This window comes from Rhipicephalus microplus, chromosome X (assembly GCF_043290135.1).
Source record: "Rhipicephalus microplus isolate Deutch F79 chromosome X, USDA_Rmic, whole genome shotgun sequence".
NCBI classification, from domain to species: Eukaryota; Metazoa; Arthropoda; class Arachnida; order Ixodida; family Ixodidae; genus Rhipicephalus; species Rhipicephalus microplus.
Window position 1 is genome coordinate 15,373,843 of NC_134710.1, and position 13,167 is coordinate 15,387,009.

Consider the following 13,167-nt stretch of genomic DNA (forward strand, 5'->3'; position numbering starts at 1 on the left):
ATGCAGTCTCGCGCACACGGGATCTCGCGCACACGGGATCTTCCCGAGCTCCGATGAAACTCCCTTATGAATGAGCCAACAGTACGAAAAAGTCAAATCCACCCCTCAGCGTGCTGCGTTTCATTGGTTACGATAGAAGCCCTCGTCGCGTCAAGGACGGTTGACTAAGTTGAGCGGTGTTTTCAAATCAGAGGCATCTTTGTCTCATTTGTTTGTCGTTCTACTGAGTACAGATCGCACCCATGCAATAAAATGTCAGGAACATTTCGTGGTGACGTTTTTTTTAAAAACTATAGTCTTTCTTGGGGACCTTCGACACAAAAATTTTAGTCTGTATGTCTGTCTCTACATTTGTCTGTTTTTCTGCCCTTAACGGTACCCTAAAAGGCACCAAAGTGGCCAAACGGTACTCCGTATGGCGGACCCCATCTGCAGCGCCCACCAATATTGCTCAAGATTCAGCGCTCGTACTTGTGCGATTGTCAATTAAAAAGCAATGATTGCACATATCTGAGGTACCATTACAACACGCCATTATTCTGTATGTGTGTCTCTTACTAGAAACAACATACATAAGTAATCCTGAGGACCGTAGCGTTTACCACGTTGAGCTGACCATGCAACGCTTGCACGAAAAGGCTAGTGTATCCAACGATGTGCTAAGACGACACGGTGGTGGTACCTACCCATCGCCTTCCGTTCTACACCTTATCACCTGCGAGACGGGTGCACAGGGCACGCGCGCTTCGTTTTCTAAGATAACTGCTAGATAGCGCTTATGTGTCACGTGTGCAAGATAACTGGCAGATAGTGCATATGTGTCACGTGTGACGTGACGTGATGTGCTCCTTCGCCTCCGCTGCGCGCTCTAGGCAATTAACTTACGAAGTTGTCAAGCTTGTTCACAACATCGCAGAAACAGGCCACGAGGTCAAGTTTCAGAGGCTTCCTGGCCATTGTGGGATCAGTGGCAATGATTCCGCAGACAACGCGCATCACACATCGCACCAAGAAGAGCACACTCTTCCGATTCCTTTGTCAAGGACTGACGCTGCAAAGCAACTTCGTCACCTGGCACGTAGTCTGAGTCTGCAGGAGTGGAACACCCCAAGCATAAGACATACGAGACTATACCAAATAAATCCTCGACTGGAACTTCGACCTCCATCTGGACTTCGTCAACGTGAAGCTTCACTTCCTTGTCGCCTTTGGTTGGGGGTTGCCTTCACAAAAGCATATAGAACCCTCATCGGACTGACCGACAATGCGGAATGCGACGTCTGCTGCACCAAAGAAGACGTTGACCATCTGATATGCCATTGCCTTCGATTTGCTTCTGAAAGACAGAAACTTTCGGACACATTACGACAATTGGACGATCGGCCACTCTCTGTGCAGATGCTACTGGAACACCGTCATCGCCTTTTGTCGGCTCAAAAAGCAGTCAAAGCTGTCTTGTGCTTTTTGAGGACTATAGGCCTACGTGACCACCTTTAACTTTTGTGTAGTGCCGCCGCTGCATACGCGCCATCCGATTGACTGACAATCCTCTCTTTCTTGTCTTTTCTCTCTCTCTCTTTCTTCTCTTTCCTCTCTCTCTCTCTCATCTTTATGCCCCCTTCCCATTCCCCCAGCGTAGGGCAGCAAACCGGGCATGTGCCTGGTTAACCTCCCTGCCTTCCCTCTTGTTGTTTATCCCCCCCCCCCCTCTAGGCATTCTAACGTAGCGCCCACAGAATGCCATTCACCGATTTTCTTGCGCAGAACATCAAATAAATGTTTTGTTCACTCTCTGCAGACGCAAGACTATCGTCTTTCGACGAAATTTGCAGCGTAACATGCAGATACGGGACCAACTTTTTTTAGATGCACTGGGTGTATAAATTTATTTTGAAGCTTTTATTGCCTGCACTGTCCCTTTTAGAACGATCAGCAATGTGACTTCTGAGATCAGCACCGGCCTAGCGTCTTACAACATCGTGATGACAGCTGAACCCGAGGCCACGGGTCAACCATCATCTTCAACCTGTACATTCTCGCGCGCTGCTCGGCTAGTGCGCGTCTTTTTTGTTGTCATGACCCACTAGCACCCAAGCACGTGCGGCCGGCTAATTAGCTAATAAAGGCGAAGCTCCTAAAGCCGTGGGTCTGTCCCACCTGGCTCGTGGTACGTGACCGCCCAGTTCAATGACTCTCAGCAGGTGTGGATTGACAGACAGACAGACGGACGGAGGAACGGACAGACAGGCAGACAGACAGACAGATAATTCACATTTTACCAATAAAACCCTCTGAGGCTTCGGCCCACTCATCATTATTCACTCCGTGGATATGCTGTGATTTTTGGAGGGCTGGGCGGTATACTTGTTAAGTCAGGACATGCTATGACCACGGTAAATACGCCAATTTATGGTAAGAAAGAGGCAATAACGCAACATTAAGACCGAGCTAATGAAGCGATGTAAAGATAGAACTGGGCTAACTGAAGCACGCTACTTCATGAGCTAACTAAACTATAGTAATTAATGCGACCTAATTCATGAGCAAGCTAAGTTAAACCATGCTAATTAGCTCCTACTAATGTGACGGCAAATAGTAAACTGCTAATAAGGATTACGTTTATTAGCTCCACACTGATCATGTCCTTCCTAATTGCGCCTGAGATAATTGCTTTTTAACTGTTGCCTTATCGATCAGGTCAAGACAGCTCAGTGCAATGGTCGTTAAGCCTAAGCCAATTAGTACATAAAATTAAGACAGAGCTGATGCGGTCTTCACTTCGAAGCCGACAAAGCACATGAGTAGAGGACCTACTTAAGAAGCTGCAAAATGCTGCCCTGTCGCGGTGGTTTAGTGGCTAAGGTACTCGGCTGCTGACCCGCAGGTTGCGGGATCAAATCCCGGCTGCGGCGGCTGCATTTTCGATGGAGGCGGAAATGTTGTAGGCCCGTGTGCTCAGATTTGGGTGCACAATAAAGAAACCCAGGTGGTAGAAATTTCCGGAGCCCTCCACAACGGCGTCTCTCATAATCATATGGTGGTTTTGGGACGTTAAATTCCACATATCAATCAATCAAAGCTGCAAAAAGCTAGGTTATCACATGCTCCTGTATGGCTCCAGCCTTGCACAAGAAGTGCAAGCTCACCAAATTATTTTATATGCAAAGAAGTTGCCGCTTAGCGCTAACCGCATCAAACGCTAGACAATCAGACCTGCACCATCACATTCACGAGTTGAACTTGAGCCTTCTCAGAATCAACGAGTTTGTATCCGAGTTCACGCGTCAATCAGTTTGATTCCCAGAAGCGCATGCGAAAATCGGGTACGCCCACGACATTTGCTCTTGCCGATAAGCAGTGTTCACGTCGAGCGGCGCGATTAATCTATCAGCTTTATTGTGCAGACTATGCACACACGCACGCACAAGCATATGTGATATCGCCACACGGATACGATATATCGCATTCAATTTCACCGCACTCACGACGCATTTAATCACAACTGCGTTGACGCCATGATGAGAGCGCCCCTGGTGACCACCTGTCCTTGTATTTATCTGCAATATTTGATAGAAGCGAAACGAGCAGCACGAGAGTGCTGCGTGTGCACCCTTGCTGCCATCGAAAGTGGAAATTTCCATGCTACAGGTGGAACGAAAGAACTTGTTCGAAAGAAGACAAACGCCCACGAACGAACACGCCTGTGGGAGGCTCGTGTTGAGTTGGCAAAAAAATAGCGCTACAATTACGCTGATGTCGCTGCACTGTTAAAATGTTGATGGAGTGGCGGCGCTTGCGCATTCACCCGCTGTTTCTTCGCTAACCACCGCAAGTGTCTCGCATGCGTTTACAACGCAACGCGCGTTCTTGTAGCCATTTTTATCAACGCTGCTATCACACGCTCCACACTGTCTTCCTACCATAGCCGCCGCTGAGCGAGCTCGGAGCAAACTCGTCTGCCCGAGAAGCTCCGGCCATCCTGCATAGCACACCTGGCCTTTCAGATAACCTGATCTGCACCTAAATTGGTATAGTGTGCTATGACTGAAGAGCGTAACTGACTCGTCATAACATAAATATCATGAGTCTCATTCCAAGAATGTTAAAATTTACATGCCATGATCTTGCTGGTCCTGCTGAAGCTTCCTTCACATGACATATCGCAAAACTGGTATGGTATGACATAACTGCATGGTGAACATAGCCGATTGGTTTTCACATGGAAATCATGACACGCGTGTCATGTAAGAACATGAATACATGTCACGCTCATGATGCGCTCGCAGTCCTTTCGCTAGCTTCACATACACCAAATTTGATATTACGTGAGGTCAATGTGATTTTTTTTATTATTTTATGGGGTTTAACGTCCCAAACCATCATATGATTATGAGATACGCCGTTTTAGAGGGCTCCGGAAATTTCGACCTCCAGGGGTTCTTTAACATGCGCACAAATCTGAGCACACGGGCCTACAACGTTTTCGCCTCCATCGGAAATGCAGCCGCCGCAGCCGGTACGACTGGTGGAAACACTGTAATCATGACAAGCGTATCATGTAAAACATGACTACATGCCACGCGCATGATGAGCCCGCATTCGTTTCACTAGCTTCACGTACACCAAATTTGATATTACGAAAGTGAATAGATGATGAAGGTAAATGACCGGTGCAAACATAATTATCTGGACATGCGCGTCATGTAAAACCGTGACAACATGCCAGGCTTACGCAGGACGCACTCGCGGTCGTTTTGCTAGCTTAAATTACACCAAATTCCATATTACGTGACGTGAATGGGCGATTAAGGTATATGACTGGTGCGAATATGATAATAATAACATGGGTGTTATGCGAAACATGACTACATGTCGTGCATTATGCACTCGGGATGATTTCGCTAGCTTGCATATACCAAGTTTGGTATTACGTGACTTTATTGAATGATGAAGGTAGATGACAGGTGCAAACGTGGTAATCATGAGCTGCGTATGATGTAAAGAACATCACTGCATGCCGCATGCCACGCTGAAGATGCACTCACGGCCGTTTCGCTATATAGCTTCACATATACTTAAGTTGGTAGTACTAAAGTTGGTCACATATACTAAAGCTGCAGGGCTACTTTAAAGCACTCGCATGATGGTGTCTCGTGCCGTCCTTTGCCGAACGCCGGCTCGCAGTCACACTCAGCTACCTATCCACAACACCCCTTCGCTATTAATGAATACTAAACTGCAGGCGGCCATACGATCTCCTTTTTGTATCTCTCTCTCGTTTTGTTTCTCTATGTTTCTGTATTGCATTCTTTTTTCCCTGTAAATTTTTCGTGCTGCCTCGCTCATACCGACGAAATCGTATCGTTTCCACAAATTTTTAGTAACCGGACCTTAAAAGCCGAATGGTCTCGACGTTCACTTTCGGGTCATCAATACGCCGGTTCAAATCCCCCTTAGAAAATTTATTGTGCTTCAACTAATCATTCCTCTCTCTCTCAGCTCCTCATATCTCCTCCTATTCACTTCATTGCTCCCTTCTCTAAGCAGAGGTCTCACCTCCCTCTTTTCCGAGTCTTTGCCTCCATGCTTTACTAGGAGTGCTATTTACATGTGTGTTTTACAAGGAGTACTCTTTCCCACACCCCGGCTCCAACCTCTTTTCTCGGCACTATTTTTGGCATCACTCTCTCCTGTTTTCATACCTTCATTTTCCCTTGTTTTCTGATGTACTTCGTAGCGGCGCTGCCCAACTCCTGTGGCGCATACAAGCCTGAGTTTCTGCGCACACCCTGTGGTGGACGCCAACACTACGCATTCTATGCGTACATTGCGCGATTAGTTGAGCGGAGTAGAAAATACTACGCACACACTACTCGAAGACTCAAATAGCTGCGCGAATAAACATAGAATTAGTTGTACAGTGAAATTATAGAGAGTTGGTTGGGTTCATATAAATGAATTTTGCACAATTCAGCACGCACATAACAGGTGAGTATTCGAGGAAAGAAGACAAACGTCCTCGTCTGTTGTACGCGCACTGAACTGTTACCAAAACGTAATTTTCTGTACAGCTATACAACATTTTCTTACATCCGTCTATGCCACCGCCCCCCTACCGTTGTCCCGCTTTGGTGTCCGCAGGATATGGTTAACTTACTCAAGTAAAACAAGAACGATGTAAAAGAAAGCGGTTTTATTGAATGCGGTTCCCGCGCACGCAGAAGCAACTAACCACAATTGACTGAGATAAAGCAAAAATAACAAAAAAGTAAAAAAAAGTTCTCAAAGTTCTCTTGAATATTTGACAATCCAAACGATGGCGTGCCCGCCTAATTGTGATGTCTGTAACATCCCATATATGTACAGGCGCGAGCAAATGTGTCTAGACCACAGGATTGCGTAGCAGAATGCATCGACTAGCCATCAACCGACGTGGCGATAGTCATATGCGATGGGCGTATGCCCATCGCGTTATTATTATTTTTTTGCTTTCTTTCACGGGGATATGACGCTGGTATACGCGAAACGACAACTGGGGATCGCTTTCCTTGTCCCACATTTTTGCCACTGGCCACATAATAAGAAATAGTGAAAAAACGAGACATGTAAAACATATTGACTCGATTTTCAGTGTGACTCCAACTTCGTGTTAAGCAAAGAGAATTATTGTTACAAGAACAGAAAAAATAAGTATGCCTGAATGGAACATAGGCTGCCTCTCAGCGACATTACGTTTTTGCAAACCATAAAATTTCGGAGAAATACGCTTGTGTTACGGAACATGAAATACAGTGACACGATAAGTTGTGAAACATCCGTAACACTCGTATTCACCAGACGCTATTTTTATTTAACAAGATATCCTGTAATGATAATCATATGCCTAGGTACGTGTCTAGGGTACATACCTCTGTAATGTGTCGATCTATTGAAGCCCACATCCAATGCGATGCACATCATGGATAAACTCTAATCTAGAAAAAAGGCACCTGATTTATTTGGAGCAGTAACGTAATCACCGCATTACTTTTAACGAAGCGTTACTCAACCATTCACCATTTCGGAAAGACCAAAGGGCTACGTCTGGAATGTAGACATGTCACTTGCGCAAGCGTTGTTACAATCACTCACCTTTATCCGCATATTTTGCAATGCATCTTCAATAAGGAATACTGTATCATAAGGGGCGCATTGCACAGTTGTAAATATCTGTGCTTACTCCAACTGGCGATCATTACATTAGAGATAGATCAAAACGCTTGATATGGTGTTCAGTAAAACTTCGCACATGAATTTCGATCAATTGAAGTACGGCAAATATTGCAGTTCATGCACGGTACCACGCTGGCCTATTGACAGATATGTTGTGTTTAACGTCCCAAAACTACTATATGATTATGAGAGACGCCGTAGTGGAGGGCTCCGGAAATTTTGACCATTTGGGGTTCTTTAACATGCACCGAAATCTGAGCACACGGACCTAGAACATTTCCGCCTCCATCAGAAATGCAGCCACCACAGCCAGCATTCGAACCCGTAACCTGCGGGTCAGCAGCCGAGTACCTTATCCACTAGACCCCCGCGGCGGGGCACCATTGCCTTTTCCTCGCGCTGTGCAACTTTAGCAGATCTGTGCGGTAGCAATGCATCATTATTACTTTGTGTCTTTGAATGGCACCATTCGTGGCGTATTTTTTTTTTTCAGACGAGTTACGGGTAAACATTGTTATGTAAGGTAGAACAGTATCCCAATTTTTGTGCTCTATCTCCAAGTACATTCAAAACACGTCGTCTATGTCTCAGAAATTCAGTCGGAGGAAAAGCCCTACACGAGTGATAACAAGTGCCGTGACGACCCAGTGCACTGAAAAAGCCAAATATTCAATGCAAAAAATGACTTGAAGTCACGAGGCACAAGAAGGGAGAATGTGATAGAAGCATGAGACGCATCTTTGTATCTACGCTCATACTAGATGAATCCCTGAACTTTTTACGGGGTTCACTTCGTGGATCAACAAGCTATTTTAGTCAATCCATTCCATGGTTACTAGAAAAAAATTTTCATGACTTTTTTAAGCATTGCATCTCCACGAATTGAGTGGCAAAGAGTGGTGAAGCAATAGTTTTTATGGTCCGTCGTGTCTACGTTGAGTCGCCTACTAATATAAAATACGGATAGGTGGACGGAGGCCCGCGCGGACGAACTCATTGGTGGACGTATGCAGGGATGTACGGACGGATGGACCGACGGATGGGCGGATGTACGCGCAGACGAGTGTACTGATGGACACTTGCATGAACGAACGGACAGACAGACTGGGTGCGCGTGATCATGTATTGTGGTGTCGCGCAGTTGATTACAGATAAAGTGGGTTGTATACACGTATGTTTTTGTTATTTCCTTTTCAGGTGTTCATTTTCAGTTTGGGTTTTGTCGGACGTGATCGCCGCCAACTAGATCGACTTTAGGAGCCTCGCCCTTAAAACATGACGTAGGCAGCGTTGACCCTTGGAACAAATAGAATGATTATGATGGTCCCGGCAGGAATCAAACCCCAGCATTATTCGTGACAATCGAGCGGCAATCACAGGCGTGGAAACTACAGAACCACGCGACATCTCATAACTATTTTTTAAATAGGTCGTAGTGTTCTCGATACGTCAGTTGTAGTTGCAGTGCAGCCTACCAAATTTCATAAGCAGTACATACGTACTCCAATCATACAGCTGTCACGTCGGGTGAACGACAAGTGTAGTGAAGTGTCATTCACTGAAACTTACTCTTCTAGCAGTGTCGACGACCACTATTCTCGCTGGCACAAGCGCTATACATACGAGTATAAGCTTACCGCTTCAGGTGTTGCTAATACCCATGTAGCTGTTGGCACCGTAACACGCGACTGTTTAACATAAGCCTGTGCATACAACATTTGCACATATCTTTAGCGTCATATCGTAACGTCTTGCTCAATAAAAAAATTACAGCACACTCACCTTACCACCACGTGGTTCGCATAACGTCAATTCCCAAGGTACATGGTATCTGCCGAATTTTTTATCTGTCCTGGAACAAAGACTTTTACAAGTCATCGAGCAAAACATGGTTATTTTATCGAAGTTTCGCTATCAACTCGCTTCCTTCTTCAAGATCAAGAAGAGTGACAAAAGATGTGCAGATGTGTAGCTCTTAACTTCTTTCACGGAGAAGCCGGGGATCGCGATAGAAATTATAACTTGCAGCTAGACACCTCCGAACTGAAGAAAGAATCCAGTTAACTCTGAAACATCGAAAAATTGTCACAATTTTTGGTTTCTGCCTTGTGAAAGTTAGTTAACCCCATTACAAAGACAACTTTGTCGAAATGTTCAGCTATAAGTAAATACCCTGAACTGCATGAAGTCGGCGACATTTTCACGATTCCGGAGCCCCCGCGTAGCTAACGACATAACCAAGAAAATGCAGTTGCCGAGAGTAAAAGTGGGATTCCTCCAGTTTCAACGTGGTACCGCCAGGGCGTATGGTCTGCACAACAACTTGCAGCCGCTCAAACTGTTGCAGCACAAACTGACGTCATTAAGGTAAATGCTAACAGGTTCTCTGCTTCAGCCTGCGGTTGCACAATTCCACAATTTTGCGAAGCTGTATACTTTTAATACAGCGTCCCGAGTCGCATACTGTCCTTCTTGAAACAGCTGTACGGCCAGTATTGATTTCCAACCGTCCAGTAAAAAAAAAATTGTGATACAACGCACTTCCATCAATCGGTACCACACTGCGAACTCGAAGTTCACATGAAGCATGCGCACGAATCTATGCTGCGATGGCTAAAAGTGGCTGCGAGGGGCCTAGGTCAGTTTAGCTGAACTTCCACGCCAACTGCATCAACTTTCGCGAGTACATTCACCAGCAAAAAGGAAATGTTTCGACCAGTATGTAGCCAGCTAAGCATCATGTCAGGAGGCCGAAAAAATAAAGAATGGACTTGTTAGGAAGTTGGAAGACAAATACGTTATTCGTAGACATATGGCATGTGTGAACATTTCACTTCCACAAAAGCTTCGGCCTCTGGAGCTTGTACAGCTGAGTCACGTCTGTGACAGTGCGTGGCTTAACTCAAACCTCTCTGAGATGAGAATCAATGCAAAAAAACCTATTATCACCAAGATAAGGCATAGAAGTAACCACAATATTCTTCAGAGTCGTCAAGTTTAGCTGTTTCAAGCCTTGCACGGCGTAGTGTAAGTTTAGCATTTTTGGCGATATTTTTATTTTTCTCCAATCGCGAACCGACAAGGTCAGCAAAGAGCATTGTTGATATTTTTACTACTTTCTCAACTTTGTGAAACTATGTGACATCACTGAAACCAATGTTGTTGTTACGATTCACCACAACACGCATGTGTGTCAATACGTGTACACACACGTACACGAAACTCCGCGTGCTTTATAAGCACTCGCGCCACACAGTAAGCCTCTAAAATTGGTTAAAATGTATAGCATAGAAAATATAGTGTCCGGTTTTGTTTCATGCTTTGAACAAGTACTCACAAAACAATTCATGTTCTAAATGTATTCCCGCGGGAATATGTGGGCGAATTGTCATGATGAATATCGTAGGGATGTCGGCTGACCGATGGCGGGTTCATGAAAGCAAGCTACAGTGAATTAGGTCTATGAATTTATTGGTAGGTATTATTCAACAATTCTATAACGTTCATTGACTGGTCGATGAAGTGAGCTTAAATTGTGAGTCAATGTTCGGAAGGCCATCTTTTTTTTAGAATAGTGACTGTGCTACTGATGACTGCAATGTATAGCTGAAGTTAAAGAAGTCACAGCTTTGCCCCAAAGGTGAAGCAGTGAACGCGACAGCAACAAATTGGAAGGTCATCCACCGAATGGCAAGCAGATAGAAATGTGCCCCACGTTTCTTACGCACAACTGGCGCACAAAACGTAATCACAGGTTCAGATGAACGTGAATAGGCTTCTCAGTTGTTACTTCGCTGTGTGTGCAAAGCGCGCCCTTTTGGCAGACGGAGGTAGTGCAACAATTGCAGTGACCATTGCGCGCCCCGTAACCACAACAGAATCGTTCCAGTGTAAGCCCAACGCCAGTCAAAACGTATTATAGTCCCCTCCTTCCCCCCCCCCCCTCCCACCGGGAGATGAGGGCACGCGAGAGATCGTCTACTCCCCTCCTCTCCGTGGGCCAACGTACGCGCGATAGGTGAGAGTTGCCGCTAGGATTTCTCGATTCGCGCGCCCCCCTCCACCACCTGACATGGGGGCGCGCGCATTTAGAAACCCTAGGCGCCGCGCGCTCATTGTGCCATCTTGCTGATGATGCTGAAAACACAACGCCCCCCTTCCCGAAATGCCCACCAACAGCGGTAAGTGGTAGATATAAATAGCATACATTGAATGAGGTTCCCCTCAGTGGTTCAGTAGTTAACGCCTCGCATTAACGGCGCAGAGGTCCCACGTTCGGTTCCGCACGCCGGTGTTTTTTCCTTGATTTTTTTCTTTCCTGTGTTTTCATATATATAGATACGTATAATTATACGGTGAGTGACGGCAACGTCGATGTCGGTGGCAAACTCAAGCAGAGAGTGTCCATATAATTGCTATCGCAAGAAAAGAATCAAATCTATTTTCTCGGCCCTAGGTCGAGTCCCGAATTTTACGTGCGGCATCGAAACACTACAAGGCATGCGCTTTTTTTTATTCCTGCTATACCAAATCATACAGCGGCTTTCTGTAGCTTAGCCGAAAAGCAGTAAAGCGTCTTTTAATGCTCTGGTGCACCACAATGGTGGGGAATTTCAAATTATTTATGTATCAGTCGTATGGATTGATATGTTTTGTATACTCCATTTTTTAAGGAAAAGCACACAAAAAAGCACAAAAAAACGCGCAAGCGTGGTGTTCTTCCAACAATCAAACGCGTGCATTTGACGTTCCACGCCTGATAAATATATTGAATAAGTAATTTGAATTTCCGTAATGCTTATCTTGATCGCCTCTTCTTTATCATGTCGAGTGCAGGTGGGCGGCAAAAAAGGCCGAATATAGCAGGCGAAAGTCAGCAAACGGCTAGCGCTCGAGGCAGAGGCCAAGAACTAGCGAAGAGCTGACTACTCCAGACTGCCAGCTCGCGAGGCGGAGGCCATAGTTACGAACGATACGTGGCCCTCCCGGAGTAACGCGCACAACGCGCTACCACTTGTGCAGTTCTCTCGCTTCTTTGCTGGCGTCTTTTGAAAGACACTCGATGCGTCCTTCACAGACACCGGAGGCGTTGATCAATCACGCTGCGCGCGTCAAAAACCGGAGCTGCGCCCTGCTCCTCGAGCCTCCAAGCGCTTATAAAAGGCCGGCACATCTGGCGTTGGCTGCTTTCTCGTCCACGTTCTGAACAAACGTTGTATATTGAAGTTTTTTCTCTGACCAATTTTGCCTTGCCACTGCCTCGATGCTCCCCGCCCAGTCCGTTGGCCCTCGCGCTACGCTACTCAATTGCCTGTGGGGACATCGTAACACCAAGTATCAGCGAACAGCAGCTCATGAATACGACCTGCCAGCTCGCAAAGTGGAGGCCAAGCACCAGCGAAGAACAGACTACTGCGAACTGCCAGTTCATGAATCGCGCGCGAAGCGCTAGCGGAAAGCAGACGACACTTATCGGCGAGCTAGCGCAGCAGAGGCACTACAACAGCAAAGTGTCGATGACACCGAACCACGAACGAGCGATTCGGAGGCAATTCGCCAGTGGACAGCTGACCACTCTTGACCGACGGAGAAAAACTGTGATCTCGGAAGGCCTAATTCTAACGGCAGAAGAGGAGCAGCTTTGTCTGCTCCTTTTGGAGAAAGTGTGTTCCAATGACAGAGTGAGGGCGAGAGTCAAGAGTTCTAGTGAGAGCCTGAGCGGATTCATAGCGGCAGCCACTCCGTGGAGCAGGAAAAGTTGCCTAACCAAAATTGAACGAACGAGTCAGAACTAAGCGTGATGTACTTCCTTTAACACACTTGCCTTCTTGGTGGCGCTGCCTGTGATTGCTTTTTTTGGTGATTACGGGAGACGAAATGGACTAGACGGCAAATTGCGTATCATTGTTCGCACTGCTCGAGAGTGACAGTTCTGAGTCAGAAAGATATTCCTAC

General features: G+C 46.1%; 1 protein-coding gene across 2 annotated transcripts in view; it reads right to left on the reverse strand.

The window, feature by feature from the left end:
• Nucleotides 1-13,167, reverse strand: part of LOC119175675 (neuropeptide F receptor) — a 529,963-nt gene that overhangs the window by 496,194 nt on the left and 20,602 nt on the right. The gene's annotated exons all lie outside the window — the stretch shown is intronic.